Here is a 15,466-nt window from a genome sequence, read left to right as displayed (position 1 = left end):
GTCTCTTATAGGCAAGAGAATGTTGGATTTTGGTTTTCTTTTTTGACTTTGTTCAAAGCCTATTTTTTTATAGACGAACTTAGTCATTTCACATTAAACATTGTAGTGAAGCAAGGATGTATCTTCCAATACACTGAAAGTGGATTGTTACTGTTCTGGTTATTTGCTTTTTTAAAAAATGAATAAATGGTTTCTATAGTAGGATTTCAACTCTATCTGTTTATGAATTATGTGAGAAAATAACTTTTAATCCACTTTTCCTAAAATTTAGCACTTTAAAAAAGTATTTCTGCCTTTACTTTCTATGCTAAAAAAATTTTAAATTACCTTTGAAAAAGAGGGAAAGCATATTCTATAAGAAGCTCTGCACCAGGCTTGAGTCCTGGCTCCCTCAGAAAATTTTTTTTTTTTACTTTTCAGCTATGGGACAATCTAAAAGTGATTTTTAACTCATCAATTTATAATTTTCTCTGCCTTGTCTGGAACTGTAGCAGGTCGCTTAGGAACATAACCCCTACCCTTGGTCTAACAGTATCTCTTCATCTCCTTCCAGAAGATTCCAGGATCTGTGTTTGTACTACATTACATGATCCTGTTTCACCCAACTATAGCCAACTGGACCAGAGGTACCCCGCTGAACCAAACTTGGCCAATCCGATTCTTTCTCCTGGGAGTTTAGAAAATGAACCCAAAGAGAATTGAGTTCATCTCAGTGGCCACAACTGAAGTATGGAAGTCCAGATCTGTGAGTCAGCTACATTTTGCCTATTATGTGCCCCCAAAGAACAGAGAAGGTGTGTTTGCCGGGAACAAGAGAGAGACAGGGACCTACCTGGAAGCAAACAGAAGAGTCTCACTTTTTCTTTTTCTCCATCACTGTGTTCCATCAGCCATCTGTGTATCCTTAGTTTCCTTTTATTCCTTGAAAGACTTTGAGTTCTCATCTTTATAACAGAGAAACCTAACCAACACTACAGCATACAAAATCTACTCTTTAACATTAAAATAATTAACATGTAGGGCGCCTGGGTGGCTCAGTCGGTTGAGCAGCTGACTCTTGGTTTCTGCGCTGGTTGTGATCTCAGAGTTGTGAGATTAAGCACCTCATCAGGCTTTATACTCATCATGGAGGCTGCTGGAGATTTTCTCTCTCCCTCTGCCCCACCCCCCTCCTCTCCCGCTAAAAATAAACTTAAAAACCTTTAAAAAATAATAATAATAGGGGCGCCTGAGTGGGACAGTCACATAAGTGTCTGCCTTCCACTCAGGTCATGATCCTGGAGTCCCAGGATGGAGCCCCGCATGGGGCACCCTGCTCAGTGAAGAGTCTGCTTCTCCTTCTCCCTCTGCTCCTCTCCCTCGCAACTTGTGTTTTCTCTCTCTCTCTCTCTCTCTCACTCTCTCAAGTAAATAAATAAAATCTTTAAAAATAATAATAATAATAATTAACATGGATTGGGGAGTATTTCTCTCTGCAGCGCCCACGAAGGAGTTAACTATTAATCATTTAGGGGTTCTCCTACTTGGTCTTCACATTAACTATAAAAATACTCTGTTTTCATGGGAAATATAGTTATCTTGATTTCCCTAGCCACCAAAGAAGTACTTTTTGTAACATGTTTATGTAATATAAAAATGTAGAAAGTTTTCCTTCTCCATCTGTTCTCACCCTCTAGAAGCAACACTGAGGTTCATAGTTTGCCACGTGTTCTTATCTAATGTTTATGCAAATATGTGTTGTGAGTTTCTTTTACGAAAGTAGCATACTGTTGTATATATTGCTATGCAACTTTTTTTTTCACTTAAAAAATATAATATAAACATCGTGCTAGTCATTTTCTTATCCCCGTAGGTCATTTTTTGGACTTTCTCTCTGTCCTACTCCGTGTCCCAGCAGGCTGACCCTTATGGATGGTTTCACTTAGCCTCCTTTGCCAGATGTTTCTGACTGGGGCCAGCCAATGGGAGGGACTAGCAAGAGATCAGAGCATAGGAGGGAAGAAGTCAGAGTGTTCTTTGCCTGCTTTCACCAGCAGCAGCTCTGTCTCTTGCAGTAGATTCATCCCTTTTTGTCTAGAGTTCCATTGGTGGCCCTGCCTCTATCGTTCCAAATGTCACTGGGCTCCTGTTCTGTCCTCTCCCCTGTACCCGAAGCCCTCGGGTGGGTAATGGCTTTCCACTATTACTAGTCTGTAGGAATTTCCCATCTCTTCTTTGTTGGCCTAACACTGCTCAGCCTCTGTAAGTAACCCCTTTCTTGAAATTTCTTCATTTGAGGGGCACTTGGGTGGCTCAGTTGGTTAAGTGTCTGCCTTCGGTTTAGAAGATCAAATCCCCAGGTCCCGGGATTGAGACCCACATTGAACTCCCTGCTCAGCGGGAAGTGTGCTGCCCCCTCTCCATCTGCCTCTCTCTCTCTATTTCAAATAAATAAGTAAATGAAATCCTTTTTTAGAAAAATCTCTTCAGTGTCTGCCTTTGGCTCAGGTTATGATCCCAGAGTCCTGGGATCGAGCCCCACGTCAGGCTCCCTGTTCACTGGAAATCCTGCTTCTCCTTCGCTCTCTGCCTACCGCTCTGCCTACTTGTGCTCTCTATCTCTCTGTCAAATAAATAAACAAAATCTTAAAAAAAGTTTTTTTTTTTTTTTTTCATTTTAAAAGGGGTGCCTGGGTGGCTCAGTGGGTTAAGCTTCTGCCTTCAGCTCGAGTCATGATCTCAGGGTCCTGGGATCGAGCCCCTCATTGGGCTCTCTGCTCAGCAGGGAGCCTTCTTACCCCCCACCCCACCTTCCTCTCTGCCTACTTGTGAGCTCTCTTTTTCTCTGTCAAATAAATAAATAAATAAATAAATAAAATCTTATTTTGAAAATCTCTTCATTTGAACCATCTGGGAGTGAGTTCTTTTTCCTCCCCGGACCTTCTTTTTTTTTTTTTTTTAAAGATTTTATTTATTTATCTGACAGATAGAGATCACAAGTAGGCAGAGAGGCAGGCAGACAGAGAGGGGGAAGCAGGCTCCCTGCTGAGCAGAGAGCCCGATGCAGGGCTCAATCCCAGGACCCTGGGATCATGACCTGAGTCAAAGGTAGAGGCTTTAACCTACTGAGCCACCCAGATGCCCAGGACCTTCTTATATACATATATTTTTGTCCAAGGTGATATATGTAGCTGTCACTCAATTTATGGGCAGGTCATGATTTACTTACCCATTCCTTTACTGGTGGCCATTTATCATATCTTCAATTGAATTGTTTATTACAAATCGTGGTACAGTGACTATTCTTGGGTGTAGTCATGTGTATGTTTGTATACAGGTGAGTATTTCTGTAGGAGAGATTCCTAAAAGTGAAATTGCTGGAAAAAAAGGCATACATATTTTGAATTTGATAAATATTTTCTCTCCCTCCTGGGCAGAGAGTCAAAGTCAACAACTTCCTTTCCCTGGAACGTACGTACAAAGAGCAACAAACAAGCTACAGCGACAATAAACAAGAAAGGAAGGCCCCAGTAAAACATGCCCGTTTAGACCATTAATCCAAGAGAAATCATGAATATTTTTAAACCTAAAAATAAAGTAAGTCTTTATAAAGGAGTTTCTGAATCCTACAGCTATTCAGACAATGTAATCCTTCAATCAGCTTTATTTCAAGGAGAGAGAACAATTTCTGACTGTTTGAACTAATCTGACCAGAAAAAGTTCCAGGAGTCCCTAAGTGTATTAGATTAAGCACATGATTAAGAATAAAATCCAAAGAGCATTCTGATGGTAAGTTGCAGAAGACATTCACAACCTGCACAACTTCTGTTTGGGGCCCAGACCCCAAGATGTCTGCTATCATGTTCTAGGTTTAAGCTTACAAGTTTTAATATCTCAGAAGTAGAAATAAATTCAAGGAGGCAAGACAGATGTCCACTGTGCACTGAGTGTAGTAAATTAAAAATAATCTAAATTCCATCATCTAGAGAAATGGTTGAACTACGTATGATATGTCCACGCTTTGTAAACTTGTGCCCTAATTTTAAAATGCACCTTCTTGCTTATGAGTGAAACTGAGCACGTTTCATATGTTTGGGGTTTTTCCCTTTTCTGTATCCTTTTATGTGAATTTTCTGCTCATATCCTTTGCCCACGTTTCTATTGGATTGCCTTTTCTCTTATCCAAATGTAGAAGGTTCACAGTGATTTGGGTACTAATTCTTTTTTTTTTTTTTAAGATTTTATTGATTTATCTGACAGAGATCACAAATAGGCAGAGAAGCAGGCAGAGAGAGAGATGGGGAAGCAGGCTCCCCGCTGAGCGGAGAGTCGGACATGGGGCTCGATCCCAGGACCCTGGGATCATGACCCGAGCCGAAGGCAGAGGCTTAAACCACTGAGCCACCCAGGCACCCCTTGGGTACTAATTCTTGTTCTATATATGGGAAATATTTACTTTCATCCAGTTGTTTGTCTTTTAATTATACTCATGGTGTTTGTTGTCCTGACATCAGGTGACCCAATTATCAATCTATCAATATGGCTTTTTACCTTTCTGTGTCTTCTAATAATAGATTAGATTATTAGATAATCTAATTATTCTAATAATAGATTAGATTAGAAGAAAAATAGATTATTATTCTTCTAATAATATGTATGTATGGTAAGAAGTAGAAATTTAATATCAAAAGGAAGGCAAATTACCCCAACACCTAGCCTAGAAGACCCAGTGAATGTCTTCTTGCCTTTCGTGGACTCTGGTCAGACCCATCTCTACAACAGTCACTTAAACAAGGTGATAGGATAGGCAGATTGGCTGAAGTCCATCAAGGCAGCAGCTAGAGCTGATGATGCTGTCAGTCCCTCTCAACACACTTCAGTGAGGCTGAAGGAATGAGCAGTGATAGCCAAAATACACTTTGGGAGACTGTTCCTAGAGAAAATGCAATAAATGTTGGGGGAAAAAAAAACCAACAGATGTCTACTGCATGGCCTTATGACTTACTAAGTCTCCATATTTCTATTAATTTATTTGCTTGGTCCTACATCAATATCACATTATTTAAATTACCAAGGTTTCTGACATGCTTGATAGCAGCTCATCATATCAGATCGCAAGAAAGCTCTCAAAGGGACCCAGGAGGCAATTCTGGCCAAGATGAGATAATTTGGGCTTCACTAATAATTTGCAATAGATGAAACTCATCAACTATATTTAAAACTATGAGTAGAAGGGCGCCTGGGTGGCTCAGTGGGTTGGAGCCTCTGCCTTCAGCTCGGATCATGATCCCAGGGTCCTGGGATCGAGCCCCGCATCGGGCTCTCTGCTGAGCGGGGAGCCTGCTTCCTCTTCTCTCTCTCTCTCTCTGCCTGCTTCTCTGCCTACTTGTGATCTCTGTCTGTCAAATAAATAAGTAAAATCTTAAAAAAAAAAAAAAACTATGAGTATATAATCACTTAAAAAGCCCCAAAACAGGGGCGCCTGGGTGGCTCAGTTGATTAAGCATCTGCCTTTGGCTCAGGTCATGATCCCAGTGTCCTGGGATCGATCCCCACATCGGGCTCCCCATGGAGCAAGGGAGCAGGGATCCTGCTTCTCCATCTCCCACTCCCCCTGCTTGTTTTCCCTCTCTTGCTGTGTCTCTCTCTGTCAAATAAATAAATAAAATCTTAAAAAAAAAAAAAAGAGCCCAAAATAGGGGCACCTGGCTGACTCAGTCAGTAAAGCCCACGACTCTTTTAAACTCAGGATCTTGAGTTCAAGCCCCACATTGAACATGGAGCCTACTTATAACAAACAAACAAAAACCCAAACCAAAACAACAACAACAAAAAACTCAATTAACCAGTTCACTTCTGAAGTATGGAAGAAAAATAATTCAGTATCTTGAAAGCTGATAAATTAAGCTTTTTCTGCCTTTCCTATATGTGTTGAGTATAAGGAAGTTCTAGAAAAGTCAGGAGATGGTTGCATAACTCTGTGAATGTACTAAAAAATATTTAATCCCATGCTTCAAATACATGAACTGCATGGTACATGAATTATATCTCAATAAAGTAATTCAAAAAACCAAAAGAAAGGTTACCTGTGGGGGAAGACAAGGGGTTGAGATGGGGCTGGAACACATAAAAGAATTTCTGGGGTGGCTAACAAGGTTCTATTTCTTGACTCAGGTGGTGGTTACAAAGATGTTCTCTTTATAGTGATTTGTTTTGTGTCGTTTTCTAATCTGTTTTGTTTTTCAGTAAAAAGTTAAGCAAAACAAATCATTTATGTTTAAAGTGTGGATGAGAAGAGGGAGTGTAGAGTGAGTTCTTCAGTGTGCTTCTCTAAGCCCTGGGCCTGCTCCCTTGACTGATATCAATGCAGGATTGGCTCTAGCTGAAGATTGTGGGGTGTTCTGGGAAGAGGGGTGACGTTTGCTGTGGCTCGGTGGACCAACAACCACCACAAGATGGTCTGTAGTGAACGTGTGCACCACAAAGGGATCATGAATTGCCTCAGAACTGGGCTTCAGGCCTCCCCTGGAGAACCTTCTAGCTGTGGTCTTGTTGCCTGAAAACATGAGTCTAGGTTCTAGTCTCTGAGTTTTTTTTTTTTTGGAGATGATGGTGTGGGCAACAATTTTTGGAAGATTTCATAGTTTTCTTGCCTGGGAGAAGTTTTTATTCAACTAAAAAGCAACTGTAGACAGGACAAGTATGGCGGGCATCTGGCTGGCTCAGCTGGAAGAGTGCGTGACTACTGCCCTCAGGGTTGTGAGTTTGAGCCCCAGGTAGAGTTTACTTAAAAAAAAAAAAAAAAAAAAAAAAAAACTTTAAAAAGGGACAAATAGTGTATTATTCCACTTCTATAAGGTAGGTAGACTACACAAATTTACATAAAGAGAAAGTAGAAGAATGGTTACCAGGGGTTGGGAAGAGAGGGAAAGAAGGAGTTTTTGCCTCACAGAGGCAGAGCTTCCATTGGGGATGATGTGAAAGTTCTGGAAATCAGTGGTGGTGATGGTTGCACAGCATTGTGAAAGTAGTTAATGCCGCTGAACTGCACACCTAAAAATGATTCAAATGGTAAATTATAGGTGTATTTTACAGGTAAAAACAATACCAGAAAACAGAACAGGAAGCAATTGCAGAGGCAGGAGGGACGCTCACTCAACAACTTAAACTAAATGGAGGAAAATGTAAAACTTTTGAAGAGATTAGCCATATTAAGAAATTCAGATGGTGTGGAGTTATCCTCACAAAATGCCCACCTTTATAAAGAGCCATGGGAAGCAGCAAATCTGGAGGCTGCTTATGAAGAGCCACACGGGTCCAGTTCTGGATTCCGTGGTGAAGCAGATTTGATGGAAAAGAACGGATAAAGAGAAATCTGAGAAATTGGCTGCTGGTATCACAGGGAGGATAAAAGCACCAAAACATAAACCAAACTCCCTGCAACCACTCAGACTTTTCCCTCTGGCAGAGTCATCTCCAATACAGTTCTGAACTACAGGGACAGTTTCATCTGAGAACAGATCTTTTCATGTCTCTCCAGTCAGTCTCTCCTTTGTTCACAGACTTTGTTCTTCTGCCCTGTAGTAGGATTCTCCAGAGAAACAGAACCAATAAGATATACACAGAGAGAAAGATTTATTTGAAAGAACTGGCTCACACAATTGTGGGGCAGGCAAGTCTGAACTTCTTGCAGGCTGGCTGGCAAGAAATTCAGGGAAAAGTTGATGTTGCAATTTTGAGTGTGAAATCAACAGGCTGGAAAGTCAGGCTGGAGTAGACAGTACAATCTGGAAGCAGATTTGCCTCTGTGAAAAACTTCAGTCTTTGCTTTTAAGGCCTTCAACTGATTGGACCAGGCCCACCCACATGGTGGAGAGTAATCTGTTTCATTCAGAATCTACTGATATAAAGGTAAATCACATCTGAGAAAATAACCTTCAGGGTACCTGGGTGGCTCAGTCAGTTAAGCATCTGTCTTCAGCTCAGGTCATGATTCCTGGACAAGCCCCACTTCTGGCTCCCTGCTCAGTGGGAGACTGCTTCTCCCTCTCCCTCTCCACTCTCCCTGCTTGTGCTCTCTCTCTCTCTCTCTTGCTCAAATAAATAAATACAATTTATTTATTTTTTAAATATCTTAAATATTTTTTAAATATATTTTTTAAAAATTAAAAAATAAAAAAACAACCTTCATAGCAACATCTAGACTGGTGGTTGACTAAACAACTGGGCACCACGGCCTAGCAAACTGACAACAGATTTAATTATCACATGCCTCATTCGCTAATTCACAGCCCTCCATTGCCAGTGTGTCCAGGGGACCTCTTCTCCCTCCTGTATATCCAGAAAGCCCGTATGGACCCCCTCAAAATCCTTTCTACCAATCCCTTTTTTCCTAGCCTACCACATCCTTCAGAAGCAATGAGAAATACCCATTCACCAAAACATTTGCCTGGTTTTATTCTCTTGTGTACTATTTCACTCCACCATCCCTGTATCTTGATGTGGTGGGTTCTCCTCAGAGTTGATTCAGCTTTCAATCACACCTACTGCTGAACTTTTTTTTTTTTTAAAGATTTTATTTATTTATTTGACAGACAGAGATCACAAGTAGGCAGAGAGGCAGGCAGAGAGAGAGAGAGAGAGAGAGGGAAGCAGGCTTCCTGCGGAGCAGAGAGCCCGATGCGGGGCTCGATTCCAGGACCCTGAGATCATGACCCGAGCCGAAGGCAGCAGCCCAAACCACTGAGCCACCCAGGCGCCCCATACTGCTGAACTTCTTATTTTTATTTCTTTTTTTTTTTTTTAAGAGAGAAAGAGATAAAATGGGGGAGGGGTAAGGGGAGAGGGAGAGAGAATCTCAAGCAGGCTCATGCCCAACGTTGAGCCCAATGCAAGGCTCGGTCTCACAACCTTGAGATCATGACCTGAACCAAAATCAAGAGTCAGATGCTTAATTGACTGAGCCACCTAGGTACCCCTGAACTAGAGACTTAAAAAAAAAAAAGTCTCTGTTTAAAACTCATTTTGAATTTTTGCTCATTTTTAGTTTAGGAAATTACTATTACTTAAGTGATTACATTTTTATTCAAATGAAAGATTTACTGAATTCTGATTCTTATGATAGGGTTTCAGATAAAGTTGACTAAAACATTTTTTAAAGCTGCTGGTTTGCTGTTGTTTTCTCAGTTCCCAGTACAGTGCCTGGTAGGTAACGGGAGCTCATTAAACACTTAGTAAATGAATCTGTTGATGTGGTAATCTAGTTAACAATTTTAATTTAGATGATTCTTACATTGTATGGTAAATTTTAATTAGTCATGATGCATTATTCTTTCAGAACACATCCAAATTAGATTTGCTTGTTGAGTGAGTGATTGATTCTTCTGTGCTCCTATATGGGACTAAGTCTGTTTCTTCTGTTGGGTTGTCCTTGTCATCAGGATTATAAAATGAGTCACATAGCTTTCCATTTGATTCTGTGCTCTGAAAAGGCTTGGATAGGATGAGAATTATCTGTTCTTTGCCTGGGAGAATTCATTGTAAAACACAGACCGCATTTAGACCATGGACCTCTTTAGTGGGTATTCCTTTGACAGTCATTTCAATTTCTTTTGTGGTTGTTGGTGTATTTTGGATTTTTTACTTATTGTGGATTCAATTTTTGACATTTAAGTTATCTGCAATAATTGTCCATCTCATTAAACATACTGGCACACAAATTACACATGGTATTCTCTAGTAACTCTGAAAAATCTCTATAATATGTCTCTTTCTATCCCAAAGTCAAGTTTATCTTTTCTTTTTTGATTAAACTTTCTAAAAGTTTATCTAATTGCTTGTTCTCCACCCCCAAAAAATCCTAACTTCATTTTCTGTTTTCATTAATTTTAGGGTTGCCAGAGTTAGCAAATAAAAATGTAAGATGGAGGCCGCTGGCTGGCTCAGTTGTTGAAACATGTGACTTGAAGTCGGGGCTGTAAATTCGAGTCCCAGGCTGGGTGTAGGGATTACTTTCAAAAAAAAAAAAAAGTCAGATGTATATTCCTGAGTTTCCCATTTTATCTACAGTATTTCCTTTCTTTTACTCTCTTTGGGTTTGTTACTTTTCTAGCTCCTTGGGTTAATATTCTAGTCACTTATTTTCTTTCTTGTTTTCTAAAAAAGTACATTTAAAATTACAGATTTCCAGGGCACCTGGCTGGCTCAGTTTGGTGGTGGAGAATGCGACTCTTGATCTTAAGGTCATGAGTTTGAGACCCACACTGGGTAGAAAGACAACTTAAAATAAATAATTAAATTTTTAAAATTAATTAATTAAACTACAGATTTCCTTCTTTGGTTCCATTCCATGGGTCTTACTTAATATATAGTATTCTTTTTTGTTCAATTCTAAATAATGTTACATCTATTTGGACTCTCCCTTTAATCCAAGAGTTATTGAAATGCCTCTTTGTAGTCTTAATTTTTAAGTGTATAGATTTGAGGGTGGTTCTTTTTATTCTCAGTTTCTAATTTTATTACATTGTAGTCACTGCATGAGGCCTGAAATTTATTGAGCTTTTCTTTATGGTCAAGCATCTGCTTCCCAAATCTTTTGGTATCATGTTACATATAGAAAACGATATTTGCACATCTCCTGAGGGCAAAAGGAATTTAGAGCCCCAGATTAGGATGCTGGTAGGAGTCAGGCTATAATCCCCAAACCTCTGGCCCCTGGTATACAGGACCCACATACTATACAGGTTGGAAAACAGTCCTACCACATGCTCAATTTTTGTACATGTTTTATGTGAATTAAAGAAAATGGTATTTCTCTACCTGTTGGATATATATACACAACATATATGGGATTTATATGTTTCAATATCTTTGATTAAGATTTTGGGACGCCTGGGTGGCTCAGTTGCTTAAGCAGCTGCCTTCGGCTCAGGTCATGATCCCAGGGTCCTGGGATCAAGTCCCACATCGGGCTCCTTGCTTGGCAGGGAGCCTGCTTCTCCCTCTGTCTCTGCCTGCCTCTCTGTCTGCCTGTGCTCGCTCGCTCTCTCTCCCTCTGTCTCTGACAAATAAATAAAATCTTTAAAAAAAAAATTAAGATTTTAATTGTTTGATGCAAATGTTCTGTAGTTACTTCTTTTGATTTGTTGTTTCTTAGTGATGACATCCTCCTCTTTTTCCTGCAGTGGTAAACACTGTCCTGCATCTGGTGCTTATCATTCCATGCATTTCGTTAGGTTTTATCTACTTCATATGTATCCTGAATCAATGCATAGTATTTTTTTTTAAAGATTTTATTTATTTATTTGACAGAGAGAGATCACAGGTAGGTAGAGAGGCAGGCAGAGAGAGAGAGAGAGAGAGGGAAGCAGGCTCCCTGCTGAGCAGAGAGCCCGATGTGGGACTCGATCCCAGGACCCTGAGATCATGACCTGAGCCGAAAGCAGCGGCTTAACCCACTGAGCCACCCAGGCGCCCCAATACATAGTATTTTTTTGGTTGTTTCCAATTTTATATAAATTATATCTTACTGAATGTATTTTCTTTTGACAATTTGCTTTTTTCATTCAATATTACATTGGTGAAAGTCATCACCATGCTGAATGTGAAGCTCAAGCTTAATCATAATCTCATCAGATTGATTTGTAGTAATCTTTTTATAAACAGAATCCAAGTTAATTGACTTTCTCTGCTTGACTTATTTCACTCAGCATAATCTCCTTCAGTCCCATCCAAGTTGATGCAAAAGCTGGGCATTCATCCTTTCTGATGGCTGCATAATATTCCAGTGTGTATATGGACCACATCTTCTTTATTCATTTGCCTGTTGAAGGACATCTTAGCTCTTTCCGCATTTTGGCTATTGTGGACATTGTTGCTATGAACATTGGGTTGCATATGGGCCTTCTTTTCACTTATTTGTGGAACGTAAAGAATAGCATGGAGGACATTAGGAGAAGGAAGGGGAAAATGAACGGGGAGAAATCAGAGAGGGAGATGAACCATGAGAGACTATGGACACCCGGAAACAAACTGAGGGTTTCAGAGGGGAGGGGGTGGGGGATGGGTGAGCCAGGTGGTGGGTATTAAGGAGGGTGGATTGCATGGAGCACTGGGTGGTATACACAAACAATGAATCACAGAACACTACATCAAAAACTAATGATGTATTCTATTGGGACTAACATAAAAAACAATTAAAAAGAGAGAAAGAGAAAGAAAAGAACCCAAGTTAACTACTCATTTTTCTAATACATTTTCTAATGCATGCTTCCAATTTTTCTATTTTAACAATAGAATTTTCTATTTTAACAATTGCTCTGAATATTTTCTTCTGAGTCTTGTTGACTTCCTGTAGCAAGACTTTCTCTAGAGTGAATGTCTCAGCGTGGAATCCTAGGGCTACGTTATGTGCATTTGTAACTATTCCAGAAATGACCAAATTGTTTTCCGAAGTGGACAAACCAGTTATCTTCCCTTAGTGGTACAGAGTAGGTCCTATGACTCTATGCCCTCAACAATTGGTATCATACTTAAATTTATTTTTGCCGAGATGGCTTAAAAATTGCATCACATTATTGTTTTGGTTTTTTTTTCATATTATTGTTTTTATTTGCATTTTATGAATCTTAATATAAGGTTCACCATCCTACTAGTCTTTTGATTTTCCTTTTTAATACAGTGCTGTTGATGAGAGATCTGATGTTGGTTTGAGTCTCCCTCCTTTACAGGCCTTCTATTTGTTTTGTCTGGAAGATTTTAAGGCTTCTTTCCTTATCTCTTCTATTCATAAATTTCATACTATTTGTAGGCGCTTTCAATCAAGCCTTCTTTCCGGACTTATTTAAATGCTCTGCCTCTCTTCCCTACTCTATATTTTTTCTCTTTTTTTTTTTTAAGATTTATTTATTTGAGAGAAGGGGAGAGAGAGAGAGAGAACAGGAGGAAGGGGCAGAGGAAGAGAGAGTATTCCGAAGCAGACTCCCCAGTGAGCACTGAGCCTGATGCAGAGCTCTATCCCAGGACCCTGAGATCATGATCTGAGCTGAAATCAAAAGTCAGCCACTTAACCGACTGAGCTACCCAGGTGCCCCTGGAACTCTTCTTAGATAAAAATTAGAATTCTGGATCTTTCACTTATCTTAATTATAGAGAATTTCATAGCTCTGTTTTCCAGTTTGTTAATTTGTTTTTCAGCAAACTTGATTTAGCCGTTTTATTATTTCAATAAGTCCCATAATCTCCAGTTTATTCATACTTAAGTGTATGAAACCTTCACATTTCTTTCACAACACAAACCATAACCTATTGTAAAGTCCTAATCCTCTTGCTCTACTAACTCCATTTTCTCAGAAATTGTGACCATCTGTTGTTGCCTTTCTTCCATCTCTTTCACGGTGGCCTTCTTTCAAGTTTGGCAGTCTTCATTTTTTGCTCATCTCTAGAAGACATCCCCTGTTAGGTCTACATTCTATCACTTATCTTAACCTGTTTTGAGGAAGGATAGAAGGTATCACTGGTTATACCTTGGTAGAGAGTGTTCTGGTGCAGGTTCTCCTCATTCTTCCCAGATACCACTAGACCCTGAAGGTGGGGTCTTTCCTTACTTTCTTACTCTAACCCTCCTCGCCATTTTTCTTCCCATGGGCGAGAGATACTGCCATGACTACCATCTGGCTGAAGGGGTGGTGAGGAAGGATCAAACCATCTAGATATTCCTGCTCTGGTACCTGAATTGGTCAATTTATTTGAACTTTGAACATTTCCCTGCTGATAGCATCTATCCCTTTGGGGCAATGAGCATTCAGGGTGTCCTTCCTATATTTTACAGCAAAAAAATCACTGTTCTAGTTTTAGCTATGGTAGACTTTCTTCACCTGGTCCTATGACATGCAGACATTTTTGTCATAATTGCCGGTCCCTGGAAAGTTTCCCCTCTTGTTTTCCATGAAGTTTGATTTTCTTCATCTATCTTTTCCATTCCTTACAGAATTTGGAGCTGGAAGAGAAGGTTGCATCATTTTTATTCAATCCATTATCTTTGAGTTCACCCTTTTACCATGCTTGAATTATACACGAGAGAAATAATTCAAGAAATAGTAAATAGGAACCAAAATATCACCTTTCCTGATAAAAAGCCACTGGAGAATGTAGTTTAGCACGAAAGGCAAATGAGCCTCCTAATACTGAACCACCCAATTGTACAGATATAACCAGCCAAACCCAACATCCCCAAGTGCACCTGTGTAGCCCTGCCCTGGAAAAGGCAGATGTTGTGTTTTTTTGGGCTGACTGGCTCCCAGAGAGGAAGAAGAATGAAACAAGCCAATCGTGTCCGATTTATTATTCCAGATTCACCCATCAGATTACATCGCCTTCTCCAAAGACACAAAAGATCTACTAAGTCAGGTTCTCTCAAGTATGGAAGGTGTATTCATTTCCTGTGGCCACTGCAACAAATTACAATGTGGTTATTTAAAACAACACAACTTTACTCTCTAGTAGTTCTGGAGGTCGGAAGTCCAAAATCCATTTTCAGGTAAAGTCAAGGTGCTGGCAGGGTTTGTTGTTGTTGTTGTTGTTGTTGTGCTGGCAGGGTTTGTTGTTGTTGTTGTTGTTGTTGTTGGGCTTTTTTGTCATTTGTGGCTGCCTGTGCTTCTTTGCTTGTGTCTCCTTCCTCCATTGCCAATGATCATCAGTTGCATCTCTGGTTGTCATCGCATCACCTTCCTCTCTGATTCTTACTTCTCTTGTGTCCCTCTTATAAGGACCTTTGTGATCACATCAGGCCAACCAGATAATCCAGAATAACCTCCCTACCTCAGGATCTTAACTTACTCACATCTGTAAAGTCTCTGATATACAGTAACATATTCACAGGTTCTGGGGATTAGGACATGGACATGTTTGGGGAACCATTCAGCCTATGACAGAAGGTAATATCAAAAGTTGGGAGAATTATTCTCCCACTAATAGTCCCTTGATTTTTTGGTTCTCTTAAACCACTGGTGTAGACATTAAATCTCTGTCAACCAGAGGTGTATCTGACATCCTTAAGAGAGGGTCCCAGCATTAAGAGAGGGTCCCAGCAGCCTATCAGAACAGTCTTGCTCCATCTTCAAGAGGCCACCCTTCCCTCTTATACCCGCCAACTTGGTGCCCTCCCAGGAACAGTGATGGGGAAGAGATTTCACTCACAAAAGGTTCCAAAATAGTTCCCTATAATGCATTAATTAAATAGTTCAATGCCATTTTGTATCCAAGGTTGAAATTTTCATTTTCCTATCACCTGTTTTTATCATGCCTGTCCGTGTTGTCGGCAGAGGAAATCAGAGGATCATATGACAAAACTACGTGATTCCAATATTAATATGCACAACAAAACCCCAATAACAAAATGCCAATAATGTTGAGGGGAAAAGATTTGTTAACATTAACCTCTTCTCTTCCTTTGATCAAATGGTTAGAGAGAAAATAAGGTCCAAGGAAT

General features: G+C 40.0%; 1 protein-coding gene across 16 annotated transcripts in view; it reads right to left on the bottom strand.

The window, feature by feature from the left end:
* Positions 1-15,466, bottom strand: part of APOLD1 (apolipoprotein L domain containing 1) — a 50,280-nt gene that overhangs the window by 10,845 nt on the left and 23,969 nt on the right. For 5 of the 16 annotated variants that reach the window (XM_032347368.1, XM_032347373.1, XM_032347360.1 and 2 more), the window contains 4 exons: positions 7,236-7,302; positions 4,684-4,912; positions 3,209-3,356; positions 833-961 (listed from right to left, as the gene is read on the bottom strand). The gene's annotated coding sequence lies outside the window, so the exon portion shown is untranslated. The other 11 variants (XM_032347375.1, XM_032347371.1, XM_032347367.1 and 8 more) reach the window with 10 other exon arrangements.

This window comes from Mustela erminea, chromosome 6 (genome assembly GCF_009829155.1).
Source record: "Mustela erminea isolate mMusErm1 chromosome 6, mMusErm1.Pri, whole genome shotgun sequence".
NCBI classification, from domain to species: domain Eukaryota; kingdom Metazoa; phylum Chordata; class Mammalia; order Carnivora; family Mustelidae; genus Mustela; species Mustela erminea.
This window is presented reverse-complemented; position numbering and strand designations above follow the sequence as displayed.